Genomic DNA, 13,396 nt, shown 5'->3' with positions numbered 1-13,396 from the left:
CACAGGGTAAGTGTTCGCTCAATATTGGGAACCCACTCCCTGCCCCACCAGCTCCGATCACTCCCCAGAAATGCCAGGTCTCCTTGTTTTTGTGAAATCTACTTCTCCTTGGAGCCAGCCTGTGATTCAGTCACCCCCATCCAGCTGGGCTGGCCTCCCGCGTCCGCCTCTCACCAGCCAGCACTTAGCTCAGCACCAGCCCCTTCTCTCTCTCTAACACCAAAAGGTATTGATTTCCCTGATCTATTTCCAGGATGCAACACCCTTGAAAGCCACTTATTCCCCTCACTGTTCCTCCATGACCATCACATCCCCTACTCATAGCCACTTTTCCTAGAGCCACAAGGTCCTCATCTGCTAAGGCTTAGATCTGTTTCATTTTGCACTGGTTTAAAGGTCAAACATGAATTTTTCCCCATTATTGTACTGTGTCTTGTCACACAGACTCTCTCTGTTTCATGCATTAGTCACAGTCTTGCTATCAAATTAAATATTCCTCGGTGGTTATTTTTAGAGAAATCTTTTTCTAACTCTACGTGGTACAATGATGTGTGTGCACCCACAGTTCTGGGATCCAGGCATTACCAGGTGGGCTCCAAATTGTATGAGGGCTCAGAGTCCTCTAGAAAATAGCAGCCAGTGGAGCAGTGGAGTTTGTGACCTGGTTCCGTCCATGGAATCCCCTGTCTGGCTGAAAATAATTAATCGCTCAGGCCCTGGATGATCCAATCATTCATGTGTACTAATTCATCAGTAAGTCCAGGAAAGGCCCAAAGTAGACTCAGAACAACTGTGAGTTAAGCAAAGCAAGTCTGTAGCACCCCAACTGCTTGTTTGGTTCTCTTCTCATTCCTAGTACAAGGGCACCAGGAGTAGCTGTGTCTCTACACCCTACACCCCCATGGAAGGAAAGAGCTTGACTGAAGCCTGAGTGAATGGTTGTGGTTACATGACTACCTATACCTGTGCGATCTCAACCTACAGAGAGGCCAGCATCAGTGGAGAAATGAAGCCCTCTGAACAGAACTGCAGACCTCCCTGCAGTGGGTCCACATGAAGAAGGAGAGCCTTGCTAAGTGTCAGTTCTCTTCACCCACTTGAGGGCACTGTGAGGATCAGAAACCATACATGCCTTAGACTTAAGGAGCTCACAGTGGAATAGAAGAAACGAAACCCATGGAAAGGGACTAAATAATAAGACAGGATTTAGCACTTCTCCCTGGGGCACAGACTGTGGGGAAAGGGTAGACTTCTCACTTCTGATGCTGCTTTCCACATGCTGGTCTCCACTGGTTATGATACCTCAGCTGCACTCACCGAGAACAGTAACACTGGGGGGAAAGGAGGAAGTCAGCTTAATCTTGGGTTCAGTTCACAGGTCCAGCTGGTCTCACACCAAGCTTCTTTCTCCCCCCAGCCTTCATCAATGAAGAAAGTGGTGTTTTAGCCTCCATCTGCGTTTTATTTCTCAACTTGTTCAGAAATGAGATTGGGGGGGAAAGGGACAATTTTTTAACTTTTTTTAAAGATTTTATTTATTTATTATTTATTTGACACAGAGAGAGAGAGATCACAAGTAGGCAAAGCAACAGGCAGAGAGAGGGGGAAGCAGGCTCCCAGCTGAGCAGAAAGCCCAATGCGGGGCTTGATCCCAGGACCCTGAGATCATGACCTGAGCCGAAGGCAGAGGCTTAACCCACTGAGCCACCCAGGTGCCCCGAAAAGAAAGAATTTATTGAGGGTACTCTCAGAGAGGCCCTGGAGACTATAAATGTTATGGATGTTCAGAAGCAAAGGCCAAGTGGAATGGAAAAATCCAGGAAGGCTTGGGCTGAGGAGGCAAGGTCTCTGAGGATGGTTGAACATGGCTCAGGAGTAAAGGACATACTCTTGCTGGAGGTCTCATGAACTAGGACACAGATAGAAGAAGTAGAAAAGACATGGGGAAAACAATGATGAAGCCAATGTGACCAGAGCCCGAGATTTCCTTGAAAGAGGTGGCAGGTGGGTGGAGGCAGATGACAGAATTCCTAGCAGTCAGGAGAGATTAGTTTGGCCACTTGGTCAAGGCATGTTAGCCAAAGGCTCTGCCAGCTCCATGGAAAGTAACTGGGGGCAGAGTTGAGGACAGTTTAGAGGAGAAAGTACAGGGTGGGCTGAAAGGTTACCATGACTGTGACTGTGACTGTCCCATGGGCCCCTGATGTTGAGATGTGGGCCTGACCTGGGGAAATGGCACTGAAAACTAGGCAGCGGAGACCTCATGAGGCCTTCAGGAAGAAGAATGTGACCTTGAAAACTGGCTGATGGATGAGGGGGAGACAGTCCAGGAAGACACAAAGGTTTGATCTGGGGAAAGCCCTGACAGGGCCTGTCAAGCTACTGGGAGAGCCACATTGAGGAAGGTACAAGTGTGGGTCACTTGATAGGATCAGCTCCCCCAGTGAGGAGAAATAAAATCAGTAAATGGACAAGTGGGAAAATGAGCATCTTCTTGAACCATCAAAGACAGATAAGACCCCTTTAAGGGTCACTTGATAGGATTGGCTCCCCCAGTAAGGAGAAATAGAATCAGTAAATGAACAAATGGGAAAATGAGCATCTTCTCGATCATCAAAGAAGGACAATGTGAAACTATAAGACCTCTTTATTGGTCCATAAAATAAAAAGAAAAAAAAATTAAATGATAGCGTGCAGGAAGTTAGGTGCAGGAAGACAGATGCAAGAAGTGGGGTGGGTCTCGTTGACACCCCCCACGAGCAATAAAGCAAGTGGGTATCACAAACCCCTGAAATACAGAGCCAAAATATGGAAAAAGCCCAGATGTCCATCGACAGATGAATGGATAAAGTAGATGTGGTATATATGTATATATTTACAATGGAATATTACTCAGTCATCAAAGTAATGAAATCTTACCATTTGCAACTATGTGGATGGAACTACAAGGTATTATCCAAAGCGAAATAAGTCAGTCAGAGAAAGACAATTATCATATAATTTCACTCATATGTGGAATTTGAGAAACAAAACAGGATCATGGGGGAAAGGAGGGAACAATAAAATAAGACAAAATCAGAGGAGATAAGCTGTTAAGAGACTCTTATCTATAGGAAACAAACTGAGGGCTGCGGAGGGGAGAGGAGAGGGGAGATAGGGTAACTGGGTGATGGGCATTAAGGAGGACACATGATGTGATGAACAACTGAGGAATCACTGAACTCTACCTCTGAAACTAATAATACACTATATGTTAATTAACTGAATTTAAATAAAAACAAAGAAATAGGAGCATCTGTGTGGCTCAGTCGGTTAAGCATCTGCCTTCGTTAAGCATCTGCCTTGGGCTCAGGTCATGATCCCAGGGTTCTAGGATAGAGTCCAATGCTTCTCCCTCTCCCTCTGCCTGCCACTCCCCCTGCTTGTGCTCTCTCTCTGCCAAATAAATAAATAAAATATTTTAACAAAAATAAGCAAAATACGGGGCGCCTGGGTGGCTCAGTGGGTTAAAGCCTCTGCCTTCAGCTCAGGTCGTGATCCCAGGGTCCTGGGATTGAGCCCCACATCGTGCTCTCTGCTTAGCAGGGAGCCTGCTTCCTCCTCCCTCTCTCTCTCTCTCTCTCTCTCTCTCTCTGCCTGCCTCTCTGTCTACTTGTGATCTCTGTCTGTCAAATAAATAGATAGAATCTTTAAATAAAAAAAAATAAACAAAATACAATAATTAAAACCAAACCAAAACAAACAAACCAACCAAAATGGATCGAGGGAAAGCCCCATCCACACATTCACTGCAATACTGCCTGCATATGTTGGAAGCAACCCAAATGAACGCCAGTAGGAGATGAATTCACTAAACATGGGGCATTACCCCTGCAATTTTATGCAACCAATACCGGCAATGAAAGCCATATATCCACGTGGAGAATGTCATTATATAACATTCAATGAAAAATAATCATGCCCAAAACCCTCTTCACAGCATAGTTAGAATTATGCAGGAACAATTGCATGTGGAAACAAACCAGAGTGAAATTTACCAAGACATAAACTCTCCTCTTTTCTGTAATTCCCCAAAGAATTGCTTTAATACGAAACAGTGCAGCTTTCTCAGGAAACAACACACACAGGCAGGATGTAGAATGGGGCCACACTGCACTCTGCTGCCCTGCACCCTGGGGTCCACCTCCTACCCTCCTTGGAGCTCATTCCCTCCTGGTGATGAGCATGGAGGAGTTCCTGAAGCTGGACTTCCATAGTAGAGAGCCAAGGACAGCACTGGGCATGGATTCCTATGTTTGCTTTAACCTCTCCCCCCTACCCAGGGTGTCTTGTCTACACATCCACCCTGGCTGGCCCAGCCTCTGACTTCCAGAGCACAGGACCCATTTTTCTTTTTCCCCACAGCCAGTGAGAGCTTTGGTGTCTTAGCAGATACCTAGAGCTCTGCAAAGCTCCCTACAGGGTACTTGGAGAAAGGCTGCCACTTGCCTTCATTAAGCTGATGGTCTCTACTGCCCTACCTACAGCTCCCACCTCTCCAGCTGGGCTTCAAGCTCTATCACACCACTGAAATGCCTGTGTTAAGGCCTCAAGGATGTCTGTGATGGAAAATCTGTTGGTTGTCTCTGTTCTTGTCCCACTTTTCCTGCTTAGCAGCATCCAACACAGTAACCATCCCTTTCTTGGAACACTGGCTTCAAGAGACTTCCAAAAAACTACACTCCTGGTTTTCCTCCTACCTTATGGTTCTCTCTCAGTCTACATTCCTGGCTCTTTCAAGTCTCCTGGGCCTCTGCCCCAGGATTAAGTCTCCTTTTCCATCTGTCTCCACATTCTCTCCTTTCTTGTCTGGTTTTGTGGCTTTGAATCCCATCTAACTCAGGATGTCTCCCAAAACCTCTGCCCCAAACTCCATCACTCAGGCTGCCCTCCTGACACCTTGGATGTCTTAACAGTATCTTGAAATGAAAATGGCCAAAACTGCACACCCCCAAAGTCTCCTTATCTCAAAAGACAGCACCTCCATCACCCCAACAGCTCCTGGCAACACTAGCAATCATCCTTGTCACCCCTCTCCTACCTCCCCCACCCCCATCCATTCTACAGTGAGTTCTATGACTCCAACTCCTAATATATCCCAGATCTCCCATCATCCCAGACCAAACCACTCTCTTTCTCACTCGGAATTCCACAGCCTTTTGTTGGTCTCCCTGCTTCCACTTTACCCCTACAATTCTTCCCAGGCAGCCAGAGGATTTTTTTTTTTTTAAGTGTAAATCACAGGATGTCATTTCTCCAGGCAAAAGAATGGCCTCCCAAGAAACAAAGCCTCTACACTGCCTTCACTATTGCTATTCCGCACTGTATTAGAAGCCCCAGTCAGTGTACAGGCAAGAAATATAAAGGCACAAAGATTGGAAAGGAACAAGGAAAGCTGTCTTTATTCACAGATACCATTATTGTGAATGTAGAAAATTACTAGAGCTAATACATAAATTTAGCAATGTCACCGAATACAAGATTAATACATTTAAAAAATCAATTGTATTCTCATATACTAGCACTAAACTATTCAGAAATTTAAAAATTTTTAAATTCTACTTACAATAACATCCAAAAACTAAAAAGATGAGTAGTTAATGTAATGTAAGATGTGCAAGACTATAAAATACTGCTGAGAAAATATTTTAAAAGACTTAAATAGAAAGATATGCCATGTTCATGGATTGAATATAATCAAGGCCATATTGTATTGGCAGATATGTAGACAACTAGGTGATCAACAGAAGAGAATAGAGTCCAGAACTAGACCCACACATATATAGTCAAGAGGTTTTTGAAAGCGTGCCATAACAATTCAACATGGAAAAAAAGTTCATTTTTCTTCAAGAAAAATATTAATCCTCAACCTTAAGCTCCTTTTACACTCAAAAAGTCAATGACAAGTGGATCGTGGCCCCAAAGATAAAAGCTAAAATTATACAGATAATGGGGAAAACAAAACATAAAAGGATGTTCATGACCTTGGGGTAAGTAAAGATTTCTTAGAGAGGACATAAAAAGCACTAATTATAAATTCTGAACTTCAAAAAACCTAGAACTCCTGCTCATCAAAAGTACCCATTAAGAAAACAAGTAGATAGGAAAAGAAAGTAGGTGGGGTACCTGGGTGGCTCAGTGGGTTAAGCCTCTGCCTTCAGCTCAGATTATGGTCTCAGGGTCCTGGTGTTGAGCCCCGCATCGGGCTCTCTGGTAGGTAGGGAGCCTGCTTCCTCCTCTCTCTCTGCCTGCCTCTCTGTCTACTTGTGATCTCTCTCTGTGTCAAATAAATTAACAAAATCTTAAAAAAAAAAAAAAGAAAGAAAGAAAGAAAGAAAGAAAGAAAAGAAGTAGATAAGCCAAAACTCTTCCAACACACATCTGTACCAATGGATATGTATCCAGAGTGTATAAAGAACTCCCATAACTCAATAATAAAATGGCAAACAACCCAGTGTTTGAAAATGGGCTAAAGACTTGAACAGATTTACAAATGGCCAATAGTCACATGGAAAAGTCCCCAGCATTGTTAACCATTAGAGAAATGCAAACTGAAACAGTAGTGAAATACAGTGAAAAACCACAATGAAATACTATGCACCCATCAGAATAGCTAAGATAAAAAGGCTGATAACACCAGATGTTGACAATGTGGAGCAATCAGAAGTTTCATAAATTGCTAATGGAAACGTAAAAGGATAAACCACTTTAGAAGTCTGGCATTTCTTTTCTTTTTTAAAAAATTTTTACTTTTTTATTGACATATAATGTATTACTAGCCCCAGGGGTGCAGGTCTGTGAATCGCCAGGTTTACACACTTCATAGCACTCACCAGAGCACATACCTTCCCCAATGTCCATAAAGTCTGGCATTTCTTAAAAAGTTAAATATATTCTCAATGTATGTCCAGAAATTTCACTTCCAGGTATTGACGAGCCATTTTTGGTCCGAAATACTTACCCAAGCCTATGTCCACAGAAAGACTTGTGCATGAATGTTTATAACAGCCTTTTTCATAATGGCCAAAAACTGGAACAGCCCAATAGCCATCAAATTGTGGTATATTCATAACATGTAGTATTACGTAAGAATAAAAAGGAAAGAACTACTAATACAACAACACAGATAAATCTTGAAAAGAAGCAAAAGCCACCAGACACAAAAAGCTACATACTTACCTACTTGTATAACTTATATACAACTTCTAAAATAGGCAACACTCATCTATGGTGATAGAAATCAGATCAGCACCTGTGATGGGGTGGTCAGCTGGGGTCAAGTTTTCCAAACCAAACTGAGTAGTGGTATCACTCAAGGAGCTAGTCATAAATGTAGGTGCCATCCAGGCTGAGGCAGGTTCTCTTCTCTGGAGCCTCCACCTTGAAGGAGCCTGCAGGGAGCAGTCCCACCTTCAGCCAGAAATGCAGGACTGCAGACTAAACGGCCCCAGCTTCCAGCATTGCCAGAGCTGCAGCCCTCTTCGTCCTTAAGGCATGGGCAGGAAATAGGAAATCCCTTTGGTGTCCTGCCTTCAGGCAGTCCCAGGCCTGGGAGTAGCAGAGACTGGACGTCAGCAGCCAGCCCAGGGGCCTGAGGGCTCAGGCTCAGAAGCCCCCTGGGCTCCAGCAGAATCTGCACAGAGAAGCTCCCCGACTTTAGGCCTCCAGGCTTGTAGGCCAGAGCAACCCAGTGCCCCCAGGACCAGGCTCCCCGCACACCTGCCCCTCTCTGCATGCCCCTGTCAGAGCCCCATACCCCTGCTCCCAGTGCCGAGCCCCGACACTTCTCTCACCTGAAGGCCCCTGAAAGGGAAGCCTAAGCAAGAGCCATGGAGGCCCCAAGCAACTGGCTGACAAAGTCCTTTTAGGACCAAGCCAAGGGGGAAAAGAGTTTTGCAGGTGAGAGCTGGGAGGGCTGAGAGAGAACTCTGAGGCCAGGAAAGGGCCCCTGGGCAAACCAGCCAACAGGCAGGGGTAGCAGGGTAGGGGTAGCAGTCTGGGCTGAGGGGCTGGCTTGTGACCTTCAACTTTCTCACATATAAAATGGAAATTAAATACAGTAAGGCATTTTCCCGCTCTGACCTTCTCACAGTCAACCTAGATCAGCTTTCCAAACCATGTCTGAACCACACCTGTGGTGACGCTCACTGGCCCTGGATCTGTTCCCATTCTTGCAGGCCTGGGTTTGGCCCACCCAGGAGGGCACACGGAGAGACGAGAAAGTGAAGAGGCCCAAGAGGCACCACTTACCCTCCAAGTAATCGGACTTTGAGAAGCCCTGAAGCTGGAACCCATAAGCTCTTCTAGGACCCTCCCATCTTGACACCCTCCTTCCCGACCCCAACTTTATGGCCACTTCCAGGGAGCCTTCTGTGTGGCACTGGAGGAGCCAGCTGACCTCTGACCTCCTTCCTCCCAGAGAACAGAACCTGGCTGCCTACCCTTCTCCTAAATCTCCTCCCACCCTCTCCACCTTTGTCTCCTCCAGGCAGCCCTCCCAGCTTCAGGTGCACAGGACTTTTTCCAAAGAATTGAGAAAACCCACCTGACCGCAAGAGTAACAGAAAGAAGAAAATCTTCCAGGGTCAGCCCTGAAGGGCAGGGGAGGTAGGATACCTGTCCTGGGAAGAATACCTTGGGGTTCCCTCATCCCTTGGCAGTGTTCCCGGCTCTGGCTGGTGGCCTGCATTGACTCATGGGCTGGAGAGAGGAGGGCCTTCTCTTCCCCTGGCTGAGACTGTGGTAGGTGACTGTTGCTGAGAATCTCTGCACACCTCCCACCCTAGGATCTCCCATCTGAGCAGTCACATAACTCCAGTAAGAGTGAATCCTGCTACAGGAGCTCATCAATAGGAATGGAGTCCCGGCCCCCACCCCCACCCCCCCGGCCCAGGGGCCACACCCTATCTCTGTAGCATCTGCCTCAAGAGAGAAATGATATCTTACTGCATCTCCGCTGTGTAGAAACAGACACGGCCGGGGCACCTGAGTGGCTCAGTGGGTTGGGCCTCTGACTTTGGCTCAGGTCATGATCTCAGGGTCCTGGGATAGAGCCCCGCATCGGGCTCTCCACTCAGCAGGGAACCTGCTTCCCCTTCTCTCTCTCTGCCTACTTATGATCTCTCTCTCTCTCTGTCCAGTAAATAAATAAAATCTTAAAAAAAAAAAAAAAAAGAAAGAAAGAAACAGAAACGGCCACAGACACAGCCCCAGCAAGCTTTATATCCACAGTTTAGTGCATTCAATTTATTGCCAACAATTAGATATTAAAGCTGTCTCAGGAGCTGGTGTTCTCTTTGTAGAGTCAAGGGTCCAGTGAGGGCTGATTCACATCTGTCTAAGCTGCCCTGAGCCCTAGGCCAGCCCCTATTCTGGACGGTCAATGGCAGTCCCTAGAGAAAGACAACTCCAAAATTCCTATTTCCTGGTGCCCCATAAGGCTGCCCACACACCCACTTCTGTCTAAGGGAGGCTGAACTAGACCAGCACTCTCTAGGCATGTTGTGCTCATTTTTGTTCCTCAGATACTTGAAGGTCTTTAGAGCCCCAGGGCCTTTGCACTTGCTCTTCTCTCTTTTTTGGGATGCCTTTCCTCCTGCTCTTCTTACAACAAACTCCTTGTCATTCATCCTCAGCTGAGTGTCCCCTTCTCAGAGACCTTGCCTGACCTTCCTATCCCTGTCACCCCACTTTGGCAATAAGCTCTGTCATTAGAGGAGGAGTTCCAACTCCTTAACCTGCCCCTCCCAATAGCCCAGAGAGGCTTGCCCACATTAGACACTCTTGAGTTAGCTCATCCCCTCATCTGGCTAGTGTAGTGACCAATGTTGTGTCCTACAGGGCCCTTTCATGACCCCGTGAGCAGGAGTTCTCTGGACCTGCCTGGTTGCCATAGTTCAGAGTCCCCTCTACCTCACCTGTCTCCCCCGACAGCCTGGGTCAGTGCCTCTGCACAACTCATTAGGCCCTGGTCTGACAGGAATCTTCAGAGAGAGGGGGGCCCCCAAGGGCAGGTAGGCAGCTCAATCAGACAGGAGTTCTGACTGCAGTTTCCCCCAGGAAGACAGCCTCCTTTCTAAAGGCTTTTAGCCTGAAACTCAATACTTTCCTGGACACCATCAGACCCCACAGTCTCTCATGTGAGGTGACATTTCTCAGGATCTAAAACATGCTGAGAGCTCTGCAGCACTCTGTGCCTTCCCTTTCACAGTCTCATAGAGCAGAGGACAGGTATCACTTATCCACATATTCTAATGAGGAGATGGGCTCAGAGAAATTAAGGGAGTTGTCCAAGCTCACAGAACAGAGCTGGGGAGAGAGACCCCAGGCTGCGTGACCCAGCCCAACTTCTCTCCCATCCTAAGGGAAGTGCCTGGACCCTAAACCTTCCTGAGAGGGGACTGGTGCTCCCTTTCCAGGTTCAGGGGTTAGAAGGCATGGGAGGTCACCCCCAAGAGCCCTTTCTCTGGTTGCTGGGGGCAGAGAAGACCAGGGGAAAGAAGGGGCAGGTCTGTGACACCTCCAGCCAGGCCAGGTTGGGGAAGGGGTCAGTCGGGGTAGTCGGGGTTGGGATTCTTTGGACAGGGACAGCCTTTCTCTTAGGGAGGGGATTCTAGAGCCCCATATTTCCAGGTTCAGACCTGGCCCCGCCACACACACTGAATGTAGGAAGCTGGGCACTCTCTCCTGGTTGCTGCTCAAACCTCAGTGACTGTCTGCAAGATGGGCAGAACCTCTGCCTAGGAAAGCTATTGGAAGGAAAGAAGTATAAGGAAGATCTTATATGAGACATTCCTGGCACACTCTAGGTACTCAAAACATGGGCTCAAAATGTGGCTGGAAAGCTAAGCCAGGGCTGGGAAGCCCAGCCGTCTCACCCACCTGACCTTTCCTTGGTGGCCCCTGAAAACTTCCATGCAGCCCCAGCAGACCAGATGGGGAGACACGGCCTAGGCATCAAAGTCCCATCAGCTGGAAGTGAAGGTGTACTGGGGAGCAGGGGCTGCTCCACAGGGTGGCTGAAGGGCTCATCAAGTTCCTACACAGAGAATCTTGGCCAGGTCTGAGCATTGATCGGCTTGCTGTGAACACAGATGAAGGCTGGCTGGGGGCAGGGGCGGGAGGTGTGCAGAAGGGGGCAGGTAGTTTAGTCCACACTGCCCCTGCCGCAGGAGCAAGTATTTGGAGGTAAGGCAGGCTCCCCAATGCCTCCTCATCTCCATCACTTCCTCTTTGCCCTTTCTCTGAACTCCGCGTGAGAAAGAAGAAAGTAAGCCTGCCCACAAGAGCCACAATCATCAGTCACTGCTGCTCCCCCTACCACTGCTCCCCCTCAGCATTGCGTTGCGGCCCACTGGACAATGCAGATAGTTGCTCCCTGCCTGTCCCCATGGAGTCTGGACTCCCTGAGGACAGAGACAGAGGAGAAAGGACAATCTTAAGTCCATGTGCCACGTCAGAGCCCAGTCATGGACCTCAGCCAGCCACTTAGCCACTCTGAACCTTGGTTTCCAATCTGTAGAATGAGATCATAATGCCTAGCTGCAGGATTTGAGACCAATTTTGTTTGTTACATGTCTAGTTCAACAGTCCATAAAATGTTTTAAGCACATAAACTCTTGGTCAAATTACATCTCGGGAGAAATTCCAACACACAAAATAGCTCTGTTGGAAGCAGAGGTGGAGGGGCCCTAGGACTCTTCTACCACATCCTGAAGTCCTGGGGGGGTCAGGTGTGAAAAGATCTGGCCCCGACTGGCAACACAGAAGCCACCCAGAAGCGCCACAGCAGCAAGAGGAGGTGGACAGGTTGTTCCACAAACTAGCATCAAACACGGGCTGCATCTCTAGGGGAGGTGAGCAAATGGAAGTGGGGAGGGGGGAACACATGAGAGTGCCCTGGGAGCACTAAGACCGAGACTGCTACCAGGTGCCTATTGTCTCACCCCCGGGGTCCCCAGTCTGCCTTCCTGTAAGAAAATGGGATGAGAAACTGAGAGAGCTCCTTGCCATGTCTGCCTCTCACCCATTAAACCTATTTGTTCTCCCTTCTTCACACAGGTCGAGCCCATTCCCGCCTCCTTACCTTGCCTCCCCCTCTATCTGCCAGCTGCAATGCCCTTTCCCTAAGTCTTTGCCTTTCCAAATCTGACTTGACCTTCAAAGTCCCACGTCACCACGTTCTGGTAATCCTTCCACGATTGTCCCCAGCCAAAAGTAGCTTCCTCCAACGTTCTCCAGCAGAGAGGGCAGTGGCTGAGAGCTTAGGCTGTTTCTCCATCCGTAGGATGGGAATGTGAGGACCAAGATGGTCCATGTAAAGCCCCAGCACTGTCTTGCCACACAGTAGGCACTCAAGAAACAACAGCTGTTCATCGTGATGTCATGCCCTCCCCCTTCACCCAGGCAGGCCCACAGCTCCCTCTGGCTCTGGCACACAGTAGGCATCAACTGAATGCTCACTCGGGTGACCAGCAGGTGGCCCCACACCCCCAGTTAACCTGTCCTGACCGACTGCTCTGAGCTGGGGGAAATTGGTTCCCTGAGTCTCCCGCTACTTTCTTCTGGTCATGGGAAACAGAGAAAGGGCAGGACTCACAGAGTCCTGTCACCTTGGCATGTCTCCTAGCAGACACTTAGGCAACATTGGTGACCATGGCCTTTTGACTTGGCTGCCCCTCTCCCCTTTCCCATAGGCTTGCACACCCTTGTAAGGATTACTCCCATTTAAGAGATAAGAAAACCTTCCACTGGTGGCAGCATGTCTGCCCAGGGGGCCGGAAGAATCCGGCCCTGCTTGATCAATGTCTCATTTTACTGATGAGGATGGGGAACTTCAAAAAGTGGAACAGCCTTGCCCAAGTCCTCATGTAAACCAAAGCTCAGGTCCTGGCTCTAAACTAAATAACCCAACCCCACCCCACCCCACCTGCAAGGAGGGAAGTGGACTTCCCAGACCCTTCCCCACCTGCTGGCCTTGGTTCCAAGGGGTGAACGTGTTGGGTGCCCATTGGGAAAAAGGGAAGAATTGTACCCTGCTGGGATTGAGGGCAGCTGTGAGGACCCACTAGAGCTGCAAAGGCTCAGTGAAAGTCATCGGGTCTGGAGATGGCCACCCCCGCCAGAGAGCAAGAGTTTCCAGCAGGCCTGGGAGCACTGAGCCCCCTGCAGAGGTTGCCGCAGGCTGCTTTTGAGTCTCAATCTGGCTCTGCGGTGGAGGGGCTGAATCGAGGGCGGAGAGGGGCTGGTGCGGAATAGCAATGAGCTAGGCTGCTGGAAGCCAGCCAGCACCAGGTTTGCAAGACAGAGAACTCTGCTGTCAGCTGGGTCAGGGGAGCATCCCTGGGAAGCACTGGGA

This window comes from Mustela erminea, chromosome 1, assembly GCF_009829155.1.
Source record: "Mustela erminea isolate mMusErm1 chromosome 1, mMusErm1.Pri, whole genome shotgun sequence".
NCBI lineage: Eukaryota > Metazoa > Chordata > Mammalia > Carnivora > Mustelidae > Mustela > Mustela erminea.
This window is presented reverse-complemented; position numbering follows the sequence as displayed.